This window comes from Lagopus muta, chromosome 6 (genome assembly GCF_023343835.1).
Source record: "Lagopus muta isolate bLagMut1 chromosome 6, bLagMut1 primary, whole genome shotgun sequence".
Taxonomy (NCBI): domain Eukaryota; kingdom Metazoa; phylum Chordata; class Aves; order Galliformes; family Phasianidae; genus Lagopus; species Lagopus muta.
In genome coordinates this window covers 33,746,415-33,769,014 of record NC_064438.1, presented here as the reverse complement: position 1 = coordinate 33,769,014, position 22,600 = coordinate 33,746,415, and the positions used below count along the sequence as shown (strand labels likewise).

Here is a 22,600-nt window from a genome sequence, read left to right as displayed (position 1 = left end):
AGAATAGTGAATGTCTTGGGAAAGAAAAGGACAGAAAAACTAAAAATAGTTAACTTCCTCCTCATTATTAAACCTTTTTTCAGTGCTGCTTAAAAGAGGACATGTGATGTGGCTGCAAGTTTCTTTAGAACATCAACTCAAGATGTGACAAGCCTGTCCACAAGTGTATGATAAATGCATTTGATAAACACCTCTGCTGCATCTTTCAGCACAGAAAAAATTAATAGTGTTGGTACCTAAGTAATCACAATCAGAGTTCAAAGAACACCACATTATGATATATAGGGGAAAAATAAGATTTCTTGCAGTGTGATTGTTTCAGACTAGGACAAGCAAGTTCAACTTTTTCTCAGAGAATAGTGAATTTCCTATGAGCTGGGGATGATTTAGTTTTGCTTTTAAATCTTTGTGAAAGCTTTTCTGAATATCAAGGAAAAATAGCTTAGTCATTTAGTAAGTTGCCAAGCTTTGTCTTTGTTTCTTTCAGTGCCTTTATTCAAGATCCTAGAGAGACAAGGGTTCCCCTTATGAGTTTTTTTTCTATTTTTTCTTTTCCTTCTGTTATCTTTTTTTCCTTTTCTTTCATGCCTGTTGCTGCTCTAATTCTGTTCTTTAATATAAAAACCATAATCTTCTGAGTATTTCACTTATTTCTGCAGTACGTACACAAAAATAATCATTCTTAAGACAGTGTGCACTGTTGTTAACAGAACAACATCAAGCTTTAGTGCTAAATATGACAATGAGATTAATGAGATGAGAAATGCTCGAACATTGCAGTCACAGTTTCAGTTTGTTTGCAAACACAGTTTGCATTGCTTTATGCTTTGTTTTGAAAGAAACTTTCAAAATATGAATATTGTGTTTCACTGTAAGATTAAGATTTTAGCCTGTGAAATCTGAATATATCAATGTGGCAATAATGAAGCAAAGCGTAGAAACAAGTAAGCCCTTTTGGGTGGATTTCTGTTTTTTCTCAACTGGGAAGCTCAAGCCAGAGACAGTATTTTTTCACATTCATCAGTGGTCCAAAATCTTTGGTTTACCACATTTGCACCAGGTAAGTAACCCTCTAATTTTTAAGATCCTCTGATATTTTCCATCAGAGAGAGGCCAGCACATCATTCAGAAAGTTAATCTCCTCTGCCAAGGTAAAGTTTTTGCTCTGTTATACTCAAAGCCATCCATACCACTTGGCCTGCTGTGTTCTCCACATCTTGCATCAGACCTCAAGAAAGCTTTAATACCATATGTGGACACAGAAACACACAGCCTTCCAGCACACCATCACATCATTTTTTATTTCTGTGTGCTCTGCAGACTGCCTTTCTAAACCTGTTTCCCTTGCCTTAGTCCATACTGGGCCTGGGTAAGAGATACTTCCCTTAAACTTTGTTCCGTTGTCAGGTCTGCCAATGCAAAATCCTACATTTTATCATAAGAGCTAGTCTTAAAACAGTCAGATCTCATGTCTTTCTATTATCAGAAAGTGGAGTAAAAATATTTTTGCCAGTTCTTAGTAGTGTATAGTGACAGGTTATGCTTGTTAAGTCAAGACACTGTACTCCAGTTCAGAAAGCAATGTGTGGAACATGACCCATATACAACCTTGAGTAAACTTCACAGAGTTATAAATAGATGCCTAAGCCATGCAGCCTTAGAGAATAATTACTAAGGAAGTCCAAGATGATACAGCAGTTCCTGGCAACTTTGCATAGACTTAAATTATGAGGCAGAGCCTTGAGTTCAGCACTCATTTTCTAGTGTTCTGCAATCTTCTGGACTTCAGGAGAAGAGAGTTCTAGCATGTGCTGATGCAGTGATGAAATGAAGAAGGAAAGAAGGTGCCAAACAGTCCTCCTTGCTGTGTCTGCCAGAATTTTGTTACAACATTACATAGGGAGTGGGCATATGGGTTTAATACTGATAGAAAAATCATAAGATATTTACAAAAGAAGATGTCCCTTAAGGGTGGTTAGCAAGTCTTGTATCCTTACTGCATATTGTGGGGTTAGGAAACTAGCATGTTATCTCCTTTATGACTACAGAACACAGGTAGGATTTCCCTTCTGAAGAACTATTTAGTTCATCCCAGAATAGAGCTTGCATGCATGTTAACATTTATACCGCACGAAAAAAAAAAAGTGAATTAGGACCCTGACATTAAGTAGCGAGTAGCGATTGTGCCAATGGGACGGCCCCATCTTGCCCAAACTAGCTTCTCTTGGCTCAAAGCCATTTTTCCATGATAGTGTCAATGGCTTTAGCAATGCTAAACAGGCTGCGCCTGTTATCTTCACTTCTTTATTTTCCAGTTTTTCATTGTTACAGCTGCAAAGCCAAATCACCAACAATTTATTTCCTACAAACAAAATTGAGCCAATAACATTGTAAACCAGTATAAATAGAGAAGCAATTGATTTCAATTAGGCAAAAGTTTCAGTGTTTCCAGGCTTGCAGCCAGTTTGTGGTTTATGAAATTTAACTAAGTTACAGCTTGATCAACTTGCCACTAAAAAACAAATTCTAGCCAAAAATATCCAGACGATAAAGGAGAAGCTTGAATAGTTGTTAAGAAGATCGCAGTGATTATGTTATACAACAGCCATATCCTGCTGTTGTAAAAAACAACCAACCAAATAAAAGAAACAAACACTGACCATTCTTGAGATGGCCTGCAGGTTCACCAGCAAGTACAAAAAGTCACAAAGAGTTCTGCCTTGCTCTCTGATTCATAGTTACCTTGACACAGAAAAGAAAATAACAAGACATGGGTATGCTAAAAGGTTTGTCTTTCAGTTAAGACAATCAATAAATTCAGAAAGCTATGATAAATAAAATCCTGAAAAACAGAGTTGTTATATTGGTACTGAAAACCTGAAAAAAAAAGTGAAAAATTATTTCTGTATAGGAATCAATGGGGATAAAACTATTAAAATGAGAATGTAATGCTTATGAAGAGATGGAAAACTAAGTGACTACTGATGATACAATTGAAGAAACATACAGTGTACCCCAGTGTTCACATTATTAGACAATACCTGCAATGCTTTCCAGGTTATAATACAAACTACACTATTGGCATAACTGCTGGGTAACAATTAGAAAATACAGGGATTACACGCATAGAAAATTAATCATGATAACTACTAGACAGAAATCCAAATGAGAATATTTTTCTTTTACAGCTACTTCCCCACATGCTAGTTTTGAAAAGTATTTAAAAGAGTTGTTGAGAGATCTAGGCAACCTGCTCTGATTTTTGTTACTCTATGCCCATGGAAAATACACAGAGATTATAAGGCATCCTGTCTGAAACTTTGGATGAACAGTTTTATAATAATTGGATAAACAGAAAAATTAGCAGGTTAACCCTACAAGGCTAAGTTAAGAGGTAGGGATCAGAATCGTTCATAGGGACATGGAAGGTCAAGTATGAATGTATGTCCACATAAAGCAAAAGAGAGAGAAACAGAACAACTACAAAAGAGAAAAACTGGGAGAGCTTCATCAAAGATTGCCCTGGGGCCTAACAATTAATCTGCATCCTAGAAATTATATTCAAACTATTCCTCTAAATCAGGCCGAATGGAGATTTAAAAATAAGTTGCCATCTCTGTATATATTATTGCCATAATGTAACAGACACATTTCATGTTTCCTCTTTTAAAAAATTATTGATCACATGATCTTACATCACACTAGAGACAAGCATCTAAATCCAGTATGGCTCATAAAGTCACCAAAACAGCCAAGATATCCAACTGACACAAGGGCTCTTGTGAATGTGGTTCAAAGATGTACTGCAAAGACTACTTGCATGCTGAACCCAACTGAGAGCTTAAAGCTGCACTTTACATGAGTCCTTCAGTAGTGTAGCTTTGAGTCTGATTTTCACGGCAAATACTTCCAAACAAGGTGTAGTGGGTTCTGAAAATGTTTGGTGAAGATTGTGATTAAACTTAGCAGGGAGAAAAGAAAATAAACAAACATAATGTAATGCCAAAGACAAAAGTGATTTAATAATAATTAAAAAAAAAAAAAAAAAAGAAAAAGAAAAAAGCAAGAATGTAGTTTCTGTTCACCAAATGAAACCATAGCACTCCTCAGCAGAATTTGTGATCGATCATGGTGAGACATAGTAAAGGGATCCAGACTTCTTTTATTCTACCTAAATCTACATATTCAATGAGATTTGAAAGAACAAGGAGCAAAAGAGACTAAAATTCTAGGCAATGCTGGTATGAATTATTATTATTTCCATTACATTCAGAGAGCTTGTTGAGAAAGGTACTGTAAAGCTACTACATTCGGAGAGAATCTGTACAAAAGTCTCTGTCAGCTACTGTACTGCAATATAATATCTTCTTTACCTAATTCAAACTGTAAGATAAAACCTGATTTATTAAAGGTGTTCTGATTTTTCCATGAAAAGACACGATAAAAGTACGACGGTACTATTAGAATGCTCATATCTGCACTCTAAATATTTTGTCTCAACCATGCATCAACAAGTTTGTAAAATTGCAATTTGAGGAAATGCTATAAAGCTAAAAAAAATCCCAGCTGTTAAAGCTCCAAACATCTGTAACATATTTAAGCATTAGCAAACCTGCTCTCTCTCATGACTAGCTTTACTTCTTTTGGGGCAATATTATACAGGGGAGATACGAAAACAGCTGAGGACTTTTTGTCTTAAATAAAAAATTTCCTTTCCTTGAAATACAAAAGGTTCTTTTCACTTCTGTGTGGCCACAATGTTGGCAGGGGCAGCAGTGGCACACATATTTCTTTGCCAGAGAAGTTAAAAAAACTTGCTTTAAAAATATGACTAGCCTTATTTAACATTATGTGCAACCATAATTATTCTAAACATACAAAAAAGATCTGGGGAGGCAGTGAAAATATGAAAATAATAAACAGGATGATAACGGTGCATTAACAGTACTTTCAGTAACTCTTTAGACAAAATTGCTGTTTATTTTCAAACAAAAAATAGTGTACCATAGAAAACAGAAAATTGGAGTTCTTTTTGGCACAGTAAGTCAACACCAGAGTCAACAGCTTCATTCTTCATTTATCAACTCTTCCTCTCAACAGTGAATTAAGAGACAAAATAATAACTCTTTATCAATCTATCTTTACTTTTATACAAACTGAGTTTTACTGTGTCAGTCTTGTCAACACTGCTGAATATTAATGTGAATAAAGTTAATTGCTAGGTGGATAAAGGTCTGATGCAGTCAAAGAGAAAGGAAGCACCTAACAGAAATCTGTCATTTATGACAAGCTGTAATTTATTTCCACTTCACGATATGTACTGACAGGTTTCAAACCTTACTCTAGTCTTTACCATAAGTTGCAATTATTATAATTCACAGCGACATTTGACCCAGAGGTTATGACCTAGTTCAACACATATAAAAGGCTTCACATCTTATAGAATTCATCTGCAAATTCCTGCATGTATTTCTCACTGTAAATCCAATTATTTGCACTCAGCACAGACTATGCAAAGTAAATTTTGTGACTTGCACTGCTTTGAAAGCAAATAGTACATTGCTTAAACAAAAACCATGAAATGCTTATGACAAAGTATTTACAAATATTTAATGGCTAAGATTAATTATTTTTTATTAATTGTACAATCATTTGTAAGTTGTACAATATGAATTTTGCTATTTTTATAATGAATAGTCAATTGCTGTTGGCATCACAAGCAATGGGTGAAGTTAACTGAGATTAGCTACTGAAGTTCTGCTCATCTGTTACTTGATATAAGTTTAAACAAAAAACTGCTGATGAGTATTCCACTTTTGAAGCCATGCAGAATTCTTATTCTGACTGGGTTTAATTTGAATTTACATTTATAAATGCAATTTAGAATTCTGATCTTATTAGGCCAATGTTTCCTAAAAGTAATGTAAGAATCTCTCTTTAAAATGATATCAATATAAAAAGATCACGAAGATTTTATAGATAATTAGATGATACAGATGATAACAAATGTGCTACTTCTAAAAAATAAGACATTTGAAGATAATTAAATTAGGGCTCTACTAAATTAAATTTAAATTAAATTAAACTTTTTTTCCATTTAGTTTTTAAAGCTACTGATCTTTTAAAGAGTTTTGAAAAACGAAGTCCAAAAAAATATCTATTACACATATCTATAAGAAATGTTTCACCTCCCTTCTTTTTTTCTTTTCTTTTTTTAACATATTCCCTCTTAAATGAAAGAATTGGATCCTTCCTTTGTAGGTGTTGTGTACCCTTCACCTATAAAATATAGCAAGATCAGTAAGGAGAGTTTTGATGTTTATTTCCCTGGTTCATTCTTTTCCTTGTATTTGACTTTTGTCTGATTTCTGACAGGTTGTAGTACCCACGACAATCAGACTATGATTTCTGTTATCTCAGAATACTTTTAATTAACTAATCAGCTTTCTTTGTCTTGACTATACCTTTAGCTTCTCAGGCCCATATTTTTTCTGCTAAGCATCCATCAATGTTCTTCCCTCTTTAAGTGTATTTTTTTGCTAAATATAATAATCTGCATTTCTGCAAAATCTTCTACTCTTTTCATAGTATCAGAATTAATGCTTTGTTCCTACTTCACACAATTGAGTTAATGGTCATAGAGACAACACTTAGAAAACTGGAAACAAGGAAAATGGAAAAAAAAGAAAAAAGAAAAAGTCCTGATAGCATTGTTTAGAAAGGCATAGAGATATCGACTTCTCTCAGCACAGCACTTTTTCTGTTGCTTTTGAACTCATAATGTTTTTCTCAAAAGTCAGTAGAGATTTCTGCAGCATCACACCAGGGAAATCATGCATGAAGCACTATGTTCAACTGAGATATTACACAGCCAGCAAGTCTTTGAGATTTCTGCAAATTCCTGCACTGCAGAGCATAGACTTGTAAGCTGAAACTATTACTGACAGAGAGCACAAACTGGTGATGAATGAAGAGGAATGGTGTCTGAGGAAGGTGGAGTAGGAATGCCAGTCTCCCAGAAATGTGGATTAAACACAGAGAAGTTTAGTGTTAGCAGCAGGAGGGAGAAACTTGAGACAGTTTACACTGCTTTAGGTACAACATCCTGATACCACAAGATTTATTGAACCATAGCACAAAAAAATCCAGACTTATGGATGTAACAACTGCCATAGTTGTAAAAATGATTTCTCTTTCTGCCACCCATTCTTCAAGTTGCTATCTGAAAAAGAAATTCTTTAAATATTTAAATATTCTAATTTTTTAAAAATGTTTGCAGGAACAGGTTTTTTATCTGTTTTCTCTGGCTGCATATTAAAGAACAGTAGCTTTTGACAAAAATATGATGGAATAGCATTCTAGAGAAATTACTTTGTCTTAGTGACCAACCCTATTGTTTGTTTCTCCAAGAATTTTACTTGAAATACTGAAACTGTCTTGCAACAAAAGCCATGTGACTGCTTTTTCCACACATTTTTTTCCTAAGCAGTGCTAGAACTATTAAGATTAAAAAATTGCATCTTGAAAATATTCAGGGTTTATGCCATTATCTGTAGATACATAGGGAATAATGAAGGGAAAGAAACACTGTAACAAAGACAGCAGGAGAAAATCCATATCTGAAAACTCTGATTCAAATATGACCTATTTAAAATAATTAGGTATTCCAGAGAAGATTCTGCCTTTCATTTTGAACACCAGCATTATGTGCAGTACTGCAATGTATCTACAAGTCTAACAAGTGAAAAAAAGAAAACAAAAATAAAAATGAAAAAAAGCCAGCACTGACTTGAGTAATGATGTGAGGTCAGTAATATCTAAAACACATTTTTTCTTTGGATTTTTCAAAATAAAAGTAATCTATAGAGCAGTCTCTGATTTCATGGAAAAAGCAAACCTGCAATTTAGAGCTGTATCAAACCTTCAGTGCAAGATACATTATATACTTTTTAATATGTCATTCAGGTATCCCTTGTCACAAGCAAAAAATTATCGATGTGACCAAGCAAATGTTTCTACAACTTTTATGAAGATACTAGCATTACAGTTCCCCATTGCAAACAACCAAATGCAGTACACCACAAGACTCACATTCTCTCCCTTTCTGAATTCACTTAAGCATGCATGTACTTTCTGATATCTCAGTAATGCACATTCAGAGTATAAGTCCTTGAAGGATTGCTCTGAGCTAAAACAGATTGGAAAATATCTTTACTGTTGATTCTGGTTTAATTAGTATGATCTAAAAACATTTTGCAGAGACTTGTTCTCTATCTCTACCTATGACAAACTTAGTTATCAGATGCACATGTATGGAATCCATCTTGTCTACTGCTAACAGAGCATCTGTCTGATTAAAAATGGTTATAAATTCTGTGCTTGCTAAAGCAAAAGTATGTCAGAGTTTGGACAGATGTGGTGTGTAATCTATCCTCTCCCTGTTGTTTGGCCCTTCCAACTGTGGTCGTGAAATGTGTTTATTGTAATGAGGTACCTGAATCATCGTCTTTGATCCTGAAAATGGCTGTTACTGAGAATAAATCCAATCATAAAGAACATCTTTTAATCAGAATTTTGAAACACTTATGAAATTAAGCAAAGTCTTCAGCACTTGTCCATGAGATCAAAACTACTATACATAAACACCTTATAAATCTGCCAAAAGATACAAATCTGCACAACAAAACTTGTTTTTTTCCTAGACACATTATTCTTTTGATAAGGACCTGGCTCATTTTCAGCCTTATCTTTTTGTTAAGGCAGAACTGAAAGCAAAAGCCTTGATAGTAGTTAGAAAAACAGTGTAATCACAAATATACCATTATCCTGTCTCTTGTAGCTTTTATATTTGACCTTCTCAAAGCTATGGACAGCAAATTACTCATTTGATACCTGAGCTGCATAAAGAAGATTGAAATCTGGGCTATTAACGATCTTTTCACTCTGTTTAGGATATTCTCGGTAAGAGCTCATGTGCAGTACAGGTGCTGGCTGTCTACATTATTTCTAGCCCCCCAACAAAATATAGAGATGGGAAGTGTCATTTATCCTGGATACACTAATGCTGAAAGAAATCTTATTACTGTATGAAAGATGCTTGAAAGGAGGAAATGGTTTTCTAGGAGACCAGATACGATTTGGAGAAAAAATTTGAGGTCCTTTTCCATGATTTTTATAGTAAGTGGACCACATTGCTAGATTTCATAAATGAATTACCAACTAAAATGAAATAGACATTTTTACTGCCAATTAAGGTGATGATTAATTAGAGAATAGACAAATAAATTGTTTATTTAAGACAAGATTATGCAGAGAGTATTTCATCCCTACTCTTTGCAAAGTACTTTAGACTTTGATGAGATCTATATGACAAAAGAGCACTACTTCTCATTTGACTAAAAGCACAAAACAATTTTTTAACTTTGGTTTTCTTTCCTTGGTAGAACTTCTTGAAACACCTGGGAGATAGGAAAAACATCCTTATTACAGATGGTAAAATGTTGGAGCATATGAAAGACAAACTGCCATGCTCAAAGTTAAATGAGTGTGGGAGATCTAGAAATTCATTTGAGTATACAGACTTTATGCAGTAATAAAAGCATAACTACCTTCCTTCTTCCTGCTTCTCTCCCTGTGCCCTTCTATTAACTAGGTCTGGTTAACAGGCCACAGTCTGATTTGAGATTTTAACAGTTCCTGCAATCTACTTCTCACATCTGTTATATGCAAGGTTCTCATCAATTTATGACTTTCTGGATGATTACCTAACCCTCTAGGGAATACTTTAAAAATAACATCTCTTCACCTTCTCCTTCTCCTCCTCTTCCTCTCTATTTTTAATTTTTTTTTTAAATCAAGCAGTCTTAGCTTAAAGTCCCTTTTGTATTTCCACAGAATCAAAGAATCATCAGGGTTGGAAGGGACCTCTGGAGATCATCTAGTTCAATCCCACAAATAAAGCAGATTCATAATTTTCATAAAACTTAATTTTTAGGAATGTCTTCAGTCAAAACCAAGGAAACTAGTCAGGCAATGCAGATAGCAGAGATCTTAGCAGTTTGCTCTCAAGGCTCCTCCAAACTTTTCAGCTTTTAAAAACAAATCTTACATTCCAACAAATACATAGTTTCTTCTGGTAGGAAAGCTTGAGGAATAAATCACAGTTCAACAGCTTCTCTGAGTCCTCACCAAGATTTAACACACAAAATCTACACAAACACACCCCTAATTGAAATGGATACAGGAAAGTCCTGTTTCACTACCCCAAATTCCTTCTCCAACAAAATAAGTTTAGTATTATAAACCTCTGTGCTAGTGGATAGTTACTTATTTACAACATTGATTTGCTAAGTACTGACAAACACAAAAAATAAAGTAAAATCCCCTCCATGATAAAAGCAACCTCAAGAAATCCTTCTTTTATTTAAACTCAAAGGTACAGTAACTTAGCAAACCTAATTGGTAGAATCACAGTGTTAAAGAGGGCAGCATATACACAAAACTCCACTTTCTTACCATGCACTTTTAAATCAATTTTTGTCTAGCATCTATACCTGAAGTTACTATAGAAAAGAAGCTGAGACACCAAAAAGTAAAGAAACTACACTAATGAGCACTAAATGAAAACCAGTTTACACATTTTAGGCTAGTTTAGTTTCTGTGAAATAAGTCTGTATACATCAAGTCAATGAGTTCATATTCTCTTTTGCATCTCTTCTGATTTTAATGAAATCTAACTGTTAAGACTTTTGCATGCTTAGGAGAATCCCACATAGAAAACCATGAACAAAAAGCAACTTCAGAGGGCAAAGAGGTTACAGAATCTTAAAGTAACATTTGGGTAAAATCAGCCAAGCAAAGAGTGATGGGGTTTTTTTCTATCAGGTGGCTGCAGATGAACATCTGTGAAGAAGCCAATAGCACCAAGCAAAACACAGAAGTTTACCGACATAATGTAAAAGAGCGATTCTGATGGGGAAATATAGAATGAGCATATGTCTGCTCCACATGGATATTAAACTTTGGATGACATTTTCTTTAGAAAAGAAAAACATCTTTTAATATTTCCTCTTCTACTGTGGACTATCTGCTACCCTGTTTGTAATAATTTGCGAATCATCCTTCAGGCACCACTTAACCTATCTAAATGCAAAGAAATGAATCTGGAATACTATCAAAGCACATATTGAAAAAAGAGCCATTCTGCTTCAGCAGCAACATAAGAGACCTGGTTTTGATTATGCATGTGAAGTGTTTAATTTAAACTGCTAATGGTTAACCATATCTGGCCTAAAGCAATGTAAATCTAGGAAAAAAATACATAAACAAAAGCCCCTCCATCTCCCTTTAGTTCTTTCTTCTCTACAGTTGAAGAGAGAGGGGAAAACATAATTTTCTGGAAGATAAGAATATTACTTATGTGATATTTATCAAAAATGTGCAGAGAAAGAAGATAAAAACCTTGCAGCTCATACTGAAAAGTCTTAGAGTTACCTGTTTTAAGATGTCTGTAAAACAGAAGTACCTCACAGCACGACAGATCTTGTCAGGGAAGCATATAGTTACCTATATGCTCCAAAAGTCACTACGAAAGTAATGCCGCCTATATGTTTCCATGGAAACTACAACAGATACGAAGAGCACAATTATGCTATTGATGGAGCAAATTATTAGCTAAAAACAGTATTTTTCAGTGTAGTCACCAGCATCAGCTATGTATTTTCACCAGCAATGAACAAGAGCCTGCAAGCTACATTTGTGAAAATCTGCACTAGTGGAGGTGATCCACAGTTTCCACTGCTAAAACACCACTCATTGTCTCACTGCTCACATGCACTGTTTGGTCTTCATAAACATTCGGAAAGCGTCAGTGAATGTCAAGGGGTACAATTTCTTCTGCATGGAGGAATTCAGTTCCACTCTTTCACTACAGATGCACTTCTATCTCAATAACTAACAATAACAGTAGCAAATAATTATTTCTACATTTAAAATTTTCAATAGAATCTCATTTAACAAAAAAGAAATTCTTTTTATGCAGCTTTCAAAAGTTTCCAGAAATGTTCAGATTTTCAACTTGACATTTGATCGGCTAGAAAAAATGGTAAAATGCCAATGTAATATACCTACCATAGTAAATCAATTTTAAATTTAACATTATAGAATCCAGATATTGTGTACTCTTCCATAATTAAACTAGTTTATGTATGGTTCAAATGGAAGACAAATGTTCAAGATCTTTGCCTAAAGCATTTGTATTTTCCAATGAAAGCAACTCTAGTCAAAGTTGTTTGATTTTGACATACATAATTCCTATCCCAGACAAAAAAGCAAGAAATCAAAGTTTAGACTTAAAATCACTGTATGGGCCTTGTCATTCTTTCTCTAGAGAAGTGTTAAAAGTCCTACTACATGTTAACAAACTAGGAGAAAACAAAGAATGAATATATAATTTCTTGCTTAGCAACAGTTCTAGAAAAGAACAGCAATTATAGTCATACTTCATTCAGAATGTAATGTGAGATTATCAAATAAAGGAAAATAAAACTGATGCCAAATAGTATCCAATAGTAAATGGTATCCAATATTATGTTCCTGTAATTGTGTGTTCCCAGGTCTGAAAAGGTTTATTTCCACAATAGTCTCCTAGGAATCAAGAAATACTCTGCTGATGACAACTGCTGACTTCCTTTGTTTTTGTTTTTGCCTTGTCTTGCTTTGTATAACAATAGCTTTTAAAAGCTAGATGTGCACTTACATATACACTTTACTGTGATGGAAACCTAGCTTATCAAAGAACCTACATTATCCTCTGCTGTTAATATACTGATAAAATTCTGTTTCTCACACCAAAGTGGATTCTGTTGCATTTAACGTATGGTGTATTTTTAAAAATACTGTAACTATTCTTTCCCAAAGAAGTAAATAAACTAGTTTCTGGAAGGCTCTTTGTCCATATACATTTCACCTTTTTCTGAATGCAAGTAGTACAGATCAAAAAGATCTATGGCCATAAGGAATGGGGCAAAAGACCAAGCAATTTTTTTTCTAACACTGGATTCTTAGTACTGCTTTTGGTTTTACTGTGGGTTAATAAAAAAATCTATGAAAATTGAAGAGTTAAAAAGTTTTTAATTTGTAAAACTTCCACTTTTAATAAAGCTGTAAATGAAATAATACTGGCTAGTGTTCTTTTCTTTTTTCTGTCTTTTTCTGGAAAGGTTTAAGTAATAAAGTAGAAGGACATTATACTAGGCTGAACAGTTAATACAGCTTAAGTGCACTGTCCTTGTACTTCCAGTAGATGGCAGGTAGAGTACTTTCAACTTTTTAAAACTTTATTTTTATTTTTTTTAACTATAAGATGCTATTATCTCCGAGATTTTGTTTTAGTAATACCTTCTTTCTATATGTATGCATTTTTATATTTAACATACTTATAAAAAACAAGCCAAAAAGAAAATGGGTGTTCAACAGAAAAATATTTAATGATAAAAACAAAGTATAAAGTAATAAAAATAGAGCACATTGAACCACACTCACAGAGAACAGGATGTTGCTGAAAGTATTATTTAAAGTAAAATAGAAATGATAAATGGTAAGCTTAAAAAAGAAATTTTAAATAATAAACTCCATAATTTTTTTTCCTCATATGTCTCCTTTTTTCTAAAGGCAAGGAAATTTTTTTTTTCAAAAACAAACATTCAGTTTTATTATGTATCATTGAATAATTGAGAACCATGAAATGACAGGCAATGACAAATTCAGATTGCACCAGTAAGGCTATTTGTGAAACTGAGTTCAAACCCCTGTTTGTGTACAGGAAATTATTATTATAAAACCATTTATTTTACTACAGAATCATGTGATAAATTCTACTTGCAGCAGACAAGTCCTTCTCTCTCAGAACATGGGACAAATGATGTTCAGACCAAAATCTGGAATAAAACCATTAACATTCTTCCTGTTGTTTGCTGTGTGACACCATGCCATGTTCGCTGAACATTTCCAGACCCCTAAACTACTGAAGACAATTTCATTACTTTCTGTAAGTGCTTTTCTGTGCGCTCATCAGAGTTTCATAATGGCATGAATGTCACTTTATCTCGATCAACGTTTTGTGAGTTGAGTTTGTGATTCTGGCTCTATTTTAGAAAAGGGGAAAAAATAAGATGATTTGATATTAAGGTCAAAAGCATTTACGATAATTTATTGAATTGTCCAAGAAGTTCTGGGGAAAGGATGCATATCCAGTGTCACAGCACTATAGATGTGTAAAAATTTTTTTAAAATTAATTTTAATTTCAGCCATGGGTGAAAGTTTTATGCAAAAAATGACAATTTTTTATATTAGTTATTAACAATATCTGAGATGGTTTTTTTCAAGGAGAGTGTTAATGTCACACAGAAACTGCCATATAAATTTACCATATAAAAACAATGATTCAGGCAATTTTCCCATCTTTCTTCATCATTCAAGCATGTGTTCTATTCCATGCCTTATGCCAACTTCTGCACAAAATAAATTTGCTTTTATTTTCTGTTGGTGTCCCTAAACATATGCTATAGAGTTGCACAGTATTGAGTGAAGTAGGTGAAGCCATCCCATAGGCATGACTGACTATACGAATACAAATTAGTCTTCTAAATTCCTGGCTTATAGATTCCTGCAATCACCTCTCATTAAATTCTAAATGGCTTATCTTTATCCTGAGACAACCCTTCTGTCCTCTTAGCAATATTAATTCTCATCAATTTTCCTTTTTGATTTCTTTCCTTCCAACCTTCTCCTTGGCTTCTCATGTCAATTTACCTGTCAGAATATTTCATTCCTCCCTCTAGATTACAAGTCAGATTGAATCTTCCTCTGTAGTGCCTATGATTACACTGATTTTCCCTGCAAACTGTTATCCTCTTCCAATCTTTCTATGCATTCTGTTCTGGTTTTTGCTTTGTTTCACCAACTCCTCCAGTGGTTCCCAGTTTAGACACCTGACTCCCTTTTTCTAGTTTCATTATTTCTCCTGAACTCAAGTGCTATGATCCATCATTCTTTCCCTCTCCAAGTTCTAAGATCTAGCTTGAATGAGTTAATTTCTTTGTTTATGTTGTTCAGAAATCAGAAAATAAGGTATTATATCAAATCACAAAAAAGACTGACAGATGATCATGAATACATCAATATTTACTATGCTCTTCAGTCCAGTGCCTAATATTACTCTGTGTTAACAGAGAAGCTCATGCAAGGAAGCCTGACTTCTGTCACATACTCTAAAGTTTACATGCTCAGATCCGCTGTGAAAATGGCAGATCAACTTTGTGTGAAATGAGAGGTGTGAGAGATGAAAGCAGTGATGGAATCAACTCTCAGCATTGTGAAGCTTATACTGAGCAAAGACTGTTGTGTTCTGAAGGTTTGTCACTTGAACAAATTCGGTATTTTAAGAAAATGAAAGCACTTCTTATGGAAAAAAAAAAACAAGCTGCCAAATCTCATTCATAAACATTGAATGGTAGATTGTTTTTGAGGAAAAGAGCAAAAAGTTTTATATGTTGATACACTGTCCTTAATTTCATTCTTGGAAACCACAAATTTTGGCAAAATTAAAACATAATATAAAATTTTAACATATTCTCATACAGGTCATAATAACAAAAAATTTCAGCCAAATTGGTAGATTAATCTTGTAAGCAACATAATTTGAAAAAGCAGGAAACAGGTGGTGATAAAACTTCTGCATTTAATATATATTTATGCATAGCACATGTGGTAACAATAGTCATTCAGAAAAAAAAAAAAAAGTGGTCTTTGTACATTTTCCAGTGTTTTATCTGCTCTCTGCCTATTTCCATTGTGAGCAGCTGTGATATTACCTTGCTTTGTCTACTGCACTTCCAGTAATATTTTGGGTCACAAGAGTGGGGGATTGGTTTGAGTAGGAACAGGAATTTCCAAAAATTTGGAAGTAATGCCAATGTAATCTAGTTTATTTATTAAAAAAAAAAAAGTAAATACATCTCTTTCTAAACACAGAAGGAAAAGAATAAGAGATATTATCTTTGTATATGTTGCCATGCCTCATTTAGCAACGAGAAGGAGAAGCTTCACTCATGCTTCATTCTTTCCTTGCAGATCATGTTCCCAGTGGGTTTTTTATGGTTGTTCTTGTTTTGAATTTTGCAGCATTTCATTCCTTGTGATATTTTTTGCTGTTTTCCTCAGACACTTGCAATATAATCTCTTCACTCATCTACCTTAAGACACATTTTTGTTAAAAGCATTGAGAGATTTCCTAGGATTATAAACATCCTATAAAAAATACCAGAGACCCTAATTGTAAATGATCTGTTTAAACTCTTCAGTCTGTACCGAGCTTCAATGTAGAAATAAGAATTGAGTCATTGATAGAGCTTTTTAAAAGTGGGACATTTTTAGATTAAAAAATTGAGTTTTCACAGTTAATAGGAAGTCTAATCAATTCTTATTTAATTGGCTTGCTACATATGAGTTACACACCCAGATGTGCAAGATAAGAAAATGGCAATGGCAAGTTCCATACAAATATGGAAAGGACAATTATCATTCTGGATAATAAACACAGTTAATGCTGATGAAAAATCATCATTTTTCATTACCACTGAGTAGAATTATTAACCTCAATCACCTTTCATATTTTTGGTGAGTTCTTTTCACGTGAGAAAACTAATCTTTCCCTGAGAATACAGAGAGAAAAAAAAAAAAAAAAAAAAAAAAGGTAAGCAATGAAAAGCTAAAAGAATCCAGGAAGTAGGCCAAAATAAACAGTGTTCACTACTTAACGTTATTGCAAGACTTTGTCAGCCTGATTCAGTCCAGAGTCCTGAAACTATTCCCTGTGAACATATTTCTGTTAAAAAAAAAGAAAGGGAAGAGAGAATGGAGTTGTAACATGGCACTCTGTAGTCAGTTTATTTCACAAGTGTTGAAGGCTGGTTGAGAAAATGGAAAATTTTTGAAGCTCTTGTCACATGCTCCAAAAATGTCAAACAAATCTAGAACTAAAACCCTAAATGTTTATTTAGGGACAACACTACGTAACAATAACTTTTTTTACACCTCTCTTGCAGCATAGTAGCAGTGACTGTATCCTGAATGCTCTTTCTTCATTTCTCAGAAGCTACGAGGGAATATTCTTGAAGAATTAACTTCCACAGTAGTTTTTAATTCGTTTTTACATTTCCACTCAGCGGGACCACTACAGAGAAAATTTCCTGCAAAGCAAATCCACAAAACATGCCACCAACATACAAAGCAGAGATTTGAATGAGATGAGATGAGAAAGAGATGAACAGGAATATGTGGATTCAACTGACGTTATGGAATATACTGTGTATTTCGTGTTCAATTTAAATATTCTTCTATGTTGAATCATAAAAACAAACAAGCAAACAAATAAAAACATATACAAAAAAACAGAACAAAAGTATTTAGATATCATTATAGCAATATGAAGTTCCTGAAAACAAGAAAAAATGAAACAGAAAAAATGCTGCTTGTTTACTTCTACAACCTGCACTGAGGAAATGCATTGTATTTACAGCAGCATAGGGGAAAAAATCATAAAATAAATCACAGCTCCAAATCCCAAATCCCTTCAAATCATGACTGTTAGTGTTTTCATTCAGCTTAATGGGAAGCTGTACAAACAATCGCATTATCTTCTTTCCTATGGCACATTCAGTTCCTTCTTGTTTCATCACCTTCTCTGTCAGCAGGAGGATACTAACTTCTCCCTCTTTTCTCCAAACAAGATATACTCAAACTGGAATATCTCAAGCTGCTGCTCACGTGTGTTGGCAGCATGTCTTGACATGGTGAGATTTGCTCCTTGTCCAGAGACAATTATAGGTGGAGAACATCCCCAACTCTGGGGCTCTCAAGTGGCCCAGGCCTTCATGTTTGCTTGTACTTATCAAAAACAAGTTTCCTGTTCTTTAGAGGCTTAAGCCAAAAAGCTAACCACCAATACATGCATGGAAGTGGGAGCCATTAGTCTTAGGAAGTTAAGTCTCTGAATTGTGACAGAAAAAAAAATGAAGTAGATATTTACTGGAATTTTCAGGATCATTATTCAGAATATAGCAGCTCTCTCACTGAAGTGGAGAGTGTGGCTGGATTTGCACAAACATTTTGAAACACTATCATAACTTTTTAAAAGCTTGACTACTGACACAAGTCCCTGCAATAGGTGAAGATAAACATACACCTGAAGAGCACAGTTACTTCAGAGTCCCTGCACAGACAACAGAGTCAGAAGAAGCTCCAGAAGGTGATTCAGTTCACAGCCTGCACAGGTGCATATTCCTCATAAATGAGACTGTAAGGAACCTCAAGAAGTTTGTTTATAGGAGCCTTTTCTCCTGTGAGTACTTCAGGCTTTAAGACACATGGGTCCATCTGGACCTAATGGATAAGATAAACCCTAGATCCATGAATACAGAAAGTTTAGGGAGCAGGAAATAAACTCCTCCAGCATTAGTGTGGGTAAGATACAGGATTTTGAATGAAAAAAAAATTAAAAATAGCTTAATTTGATATAGATACCTGGGATCTTAATAATGCTCCTGAAGTCACTGTCAATCAGTTTTTGCTACACAGAAGATTCTAAATTATAAATTAATTACTTCCAAGATAAAGGAAAAAAAAAGAGTATTTCTCCTCTTGTATTAGAGAGTAGTAAGTTGTATATGGATCATAGTACTCTAACAAAAAATAAAGATTCTGCAGTTTTTGCACATAAACGATTCCATTATTTTTTACTGAGCTCATTATGACACCTTTAATTCACTTTTCTTTTTTTTCCAGGTCCTCTAGTTTCCCTGCCTTCTTGCAATAACGAATGCTTTCAAATTCTGTTGCTTCTATTAGAATCATATGTGAGAGAGACTGAGAGTGAGAATTTGCTCTATCAGATAATGGTATTGCAATCTTTGAACCTGTTGATCTGTTGTATTTTCCACGGAAATAAGTAGCAGTCATTACTTTCAGAGTGACCTACATAGTTTCTGTGGAAATAGGTGACATCACTTTTGGAGTGACCTATGTATTTACAAGGCCTCAAAGTTCTTATTTCTTATGATGACAGAAGGGTAAGCTGAAATGTATGAATTCCGTTGCTTTTTCTTTTTGTTTGTTTTTTTTTCTTTTGCAGAAGGATTTTGGGAATATCTTTAAGCAGGTGACTCCAGTTTACTCCAATCCATTCTTTGGCCAGTAATTATTTTCAAGATTTGTTGGTTTGTTTTTTCATTTTGTTTTTTACTTCTAACTTGTTTTCAATGACTATTTATCAGTAACAGGTACTGAAATATGCCATCTAAACTTATTGCTTAGGTGTAAGATATAATTTGAGACATAATGATGTTAATTTATTGTAATTTATACTACATGAGCATTTATTTATATGACTGTGATTGTTGAAGTTTAATGAATTCTTGTGAATATTTTTGCAGTAAAATACATAGCACTGTGGAAAAAAGCAGAACATATATGCCTATGAGTGAAATTTCATTTATTCAAAGTTTTAAATATATGTAAGGAGTATTTTTGAATATCATTCAAATATTTATGCAGAACGTTCAAAGATATGTTACCATGAATCTGTTGTAAAAATATCTGAATCCATGTGAAAAATATTGTAAAAATCAATATAATCCTGCAGATTCAGCTACTCTGGAAATATATTTTCAAAATATTATAAAACTCTGTCTTCTGCAAATAGCATTTTGTAGGATAACAGTGCGAATATCAGGGTATTCCTATCCCTACAAGTAAGTGCTATTGTATTCCTGAGAGGAATAAGGGAAGCAGTCTCAGACAAAGCAAGAGCAGAGCTTTGCCAGGAGAAACTGCAGTTACAACAACTGAACTTTATCCCAGGCAGAATAAACTTTTGACAGAGTTCTTGAGGAAATGTTGAACATCTGTCTTTATGAAAAGCGTACAGGAGATCTTATTTCAAGAAGCACTTTGTGAGTGTTAACTATAGAATTCAGAACTTAATCCAGGTTCTTACCATGTATTCAACATATAGATTTAATCTAATCTAGTATTATGGGTGAATATTCAAATATGCCAGAGTTGGGAAATGCAAAATGCAGTTTCTCATAGTTGCTGGTATTGAGTTCCCTTTTAGAGATGTAAAAATGTATTAGAGTAATGCTTTGAGAATATGTTGCTTTGGCTGTGATGTAGTTAAGTGACAGCTGCTGTGAAAAATAAAAAAATCGATTTCCTAACTTCTGCAGATTGCCCACATCCTCTTGATTTAACATAAATATTTGCAATGAATATATTTGGCATTCCATGCGGAGCTGTTTTGGCTTTTGGAAGAACAGATGATTTTTCATTTGAAAGCATGCGTGTAATCTAGTAACTACTGAGTCAGCTTAATGAAGTGCTTTTAATACTTCAAATCTTAAAAGATATTGATGTCTGATATTTTCAGTTCATGATTCGTATGTTTTGCCTATTTCAAAACATCTCAAAATGTAGCATGCTCAAAATTTTACTCAGAAACCCATGAGGAGGGGAGGTGAGCTGAAATGAGAAAAAAGCATTTTCTGATCATTCGCTCCCCTCTTTTCCCTCCACAATCTCTGATGTGGTTCCATTACAGTTTTCTAGCAGTAAGATTTTCAACTGTTCACACGGAGATGCCATTTTCTTGTTGATGAATTGTATGAGTTGTGAAAATTAACTGAACATATTTGACTATTCTGGTGAATACTGAATAGAAAGAACATGATGAGGACCAGATGCAGTGGTCTACAAAGAATAAAAATCAATCATCCTAATATTAAAGATGTGAGTCACTGGAGTGCTGATAAATATAATTAACTATTTCCTAGACTACATCACCTGAAATTAGGTCAAAGTAATATAGACCAGCTGTTCCATGATCTTCTGACCCCAACTGTCACTCCTGTAATTAATACTGACCAGCCTCACAGGACCACCTAGGATTTTAATGAATCAAGATTTACATAAATGCCTGCTCTTTTCTGCAGGATTTTCATATTTTTGTGTCTTAAAAGAAGAATGTATCAAACTCTGTAAAACTATTATTTCATCAAATTTCTACCAACAAATCAGATTTATGAAAGACTTGGAATACATTTATCTGGATAGACTCTCCACAGATACACATGCTCAAGCCTGAATTGAAAGAAGCTTTTGGAGTTTTCCTCCAACATATATATGCATTCACAGAAACACGCTCAGTCTCCTTCGCAGAGCACACCAATGCTTTTTTTGTGAGGTTGGGCTATACACAGGATAGAAATTCTTCACCGTGTGGTTGAGACACAGTCCTTTTGAAAGCAAAATCCCTTTTTTAGCCATACAATTCAAATAATTCAGCAGTTGCCAAATTACACATCGTGTTTTGTATTTGTAAGGCATGAAAACTAACTATAACTTCACAAAGATTATTGAAAACTCTTATTAGGATAAATAGAACAGGAAAATGTAAAGTCCTCCTCTGTGCTTTATGCCCCAATGTTCACTGCAATTAGCCCTTTGAAACAAATAATATTTTATAAATAAACAATATATTATTGTGTCAGTGCCAGGGAGAACTATCCACCATAGCATCAATTTTCTGAAAGTACAGCATTGTCTCGTGGTGTCTTGGATGTTAGCAGTCTATTCTATTGGATCTTTTTGCTCACGAAGAGGCCAGTGGAGCTATTTGCTACTCTTGATACCTACACAATCAGAGATTGGGTTCAAAACTTGGAATATTAATATATATACGTATATATTATATGCATATATATATATATATATATATAATTTAAGAAACAAAATAGTCTATAAGTGACTAGAAAGATAGATGCTTTCAATAGCTTGATATTCACAAAAAGGACAATTTTAAATCATCTCTTTTTCTTTCCTAGTTCAGGAATTAGTATAAAATGGTTGATCAGACATTAATTAACGAATGAGAAAAAAAGTCTACAATTGGACCTAAAAGGGATAGTTCAGAGACAAATATATTTTCATATCTTTACTACATAGACTTGGAATGTTACCTGATACTTTTATGATGAACCTAGTAATGTAAAAATGTACTTCTTTCAGAAAGTCATACGTTTGTGGTTGGAAGACAGCCTCGTATGAAGTCCTCCACTTTAAAATATCCAAAGGGTAAAGATTAAAAAATGTTCCATTTTTTCTTTAAATTTGATTTCAATCTTCTGGTGTATTTTCAAGTTATCTTTTTTTTTTTTTTTTTTTTTTTTTCCCCCCCAACAACGTCATTTATTCTTGATAATATTTAGCATGCTCAAGAGCAGATTAACTGTAATATTCACAATCTCTTGTCTACCTGTTTCTGCCTAATATCACATTTTTTTATTCTCTTACAGTGCTGGACATTATTCTAATGAAGTTACTTTAAAGACTCTCTTAGCATGCTTATTGTGTCAAGATCCACTAAATTTAAGTAGAATCAAATACAGCTAATCTGTCTTCCTACTCTGTCTTATGGTTTTGTTGTTTATATAACCAAGGATGACAAAGCTGCAGCACCATATAGGGCTTCATGCTGAGATTCTT

At 33.9% G+C, this 22,600-nt stretch overlaps 1 long non-coding RNA gene across 2 annotated transcripts in view; it reads right to left on the bottom strand.

Annotated features, from left to right (window-relative positions):
• The window catches only part of LOC125695048 (uncharacterized), a 201,511-nt gene that overhangs the window by 173,176 nt on the left and 5,735 nt on the right, over positions 1 to 22,600 (bottom strand). Inside the window, exon 1 of one of the 2 annotated variants that reach the window (XR_007377790.1) lies at positions 2,661 to 2,730. The exons of the other annotated variant lie outside the window; for it this stretch is intronic. This is a non-coding gene — a long non-coding RNA (uncharacterized LOC125695048). Of the gene's footprint in view, positions 1 to 2,660; positions 2,731 to 22,600 lie in introns of those variants that run through there. 2 annotated transcript variants of the gene reach the window in all.